Source organism: Cynara cardunculus (assembly GCF_001531365.2).
Source record: "Cynara cardunculus var. scolymus isolate 2C chromosome LG 9, CcrdV1, whole genome shotgun sequence".
NCBI classification, from domain to species: Eukaryota; Viridiplantae; Streptophyta; class Magnoliopsida; order Asterales; family Asteraceae; genus Cynara; species Cynara cardunculus.
Genome location: NC_037536.1, coordinates 1,696,338 through 1,697,911, shown reverse-complemented (window position 1 = coordinate 1,697,911; position 1,574 = coordinate 1,696,338).

The following is a 1,574-nucleotide window of genomic DNA, read 5'->3' as shown; positions in this document are numbered from 1 at the left end:
AGATTGATCAAGTCATTGTCATTGAAGATGCTGACCTGACCATGGGCTCTCTCCATTGTGTACTCGATATATTTTATAGCTCTATTAGCGAAGGTCCTCATCTTTATGTTCATTACCAACCTTATTCCATCGTTTGAAAAGACAGCCTGTGGTGGTTGGGTGGTATGTCTTACAAACCTATGGTGTAGGAGGTCCATGGATTCTGGCGATAGAATTGGAGGATTGAGAGTCAAACCTTCATCGCTATCATGGTATAGGTACTGATGGATATTCTCCATCATTACTGGTTCCCTTGGTGGCATCTCCAGACGTCTCCTTAGGGACTCCATATTTGCGATGATTTCGTCGACTAAGCTCTACGGAGGGTGCCTTGATGAAGAGGGAATGTTCGCGTGCACCTTTGTTGGTTCGGTTGAGGGTTGAGTTTGGGTTATGGGTTATGTATTGGTTGAGGGGTGTGTTTGGGTTGTGGATTGTGTATCGGTTGGCGATGGGATGGTTTCTTGGGTTGGCTCATGTTGGGGTGGTTCAGGTTCATCGGGTTGTGTTTGGACATGAGGTTGTTGAGGTGAAGAAGGTTGGATGTTTATTTGTTCAAGTTCATTGGGTAGGGTGATGAAAGGTTATGTGGTGCGAGGGGTTGGTGATGGGGTTGATGGTAGGCTTGGTGTTGGTGATGTAGGGAAAGGTGCGTTGGTTTCTGTTAGTGAGGTTGATGGATTTTCATCGGATGAAGAACTCAACACGATGGTTCAGGTATGGTGGCAATTGGAACATGTACATTATGTACATCTTCAGAGGGCTGAGCCTCTGGTTCCCTTGCTCGGGTTCCTTGGTTTGGTGATGATGGTGGGTTTTATGTTTGGTGATCGGATGATGAAGGTGCAGCAGATGGTGCTTCCTGAGTTGTAGTAGCCGGGTTCTCCCCCTCATGAGGACCAAGACCATGATCATCTTGGTCTGGATCCTCATGCCTTGGCCTCTTCTGCGGGCGGCTGGCCGAGCATGAAGTTCTGCTTCTCTTCTTCTTGAGGTGGAGGGAAGCCAGGTAGGCTCTCATAGCCTTTCTTCTTTGATCGACCTCCATAGTTTGTAGAAGGGAGGCGGTGCGTGCTTGTTGGTAACAAGGCTCTAGGAGAGAGCCTTGGTAGGTTGAGCCACTCGATGAATGAATTTGGCACTTATCTCGTTAAAAGATAAGATAAGTGCCTTGGATAGAGCCCTGAGGTCGGCTCTGGTGGCATACTCGGAGGTGGTGGATGAAGAGGCTAGGGGAGGTATGGAGGTAGAGGTGGATACGATGGGTAGGATGGGAAGGTTGGTGATCATGGCTTTAAGCTCTGCAGCAAGGGAGGATAGGGCTTCATCGAAAGATGGTGCTACAGGGCTGGGTGGTGGAGGTGGTGGTTGGGGTATTTGGGCTAGGATAGTGGCTGGGAGTTGGTTTAGGGTGGTTTGTGTAACAACCATCATATTTAAAATACTTATAATTCACATCATCATTCTTATAATACTAAAAGTAGTATTATTACAAAACATGGACTATTAAAATATATCTCTAATACATATGCATA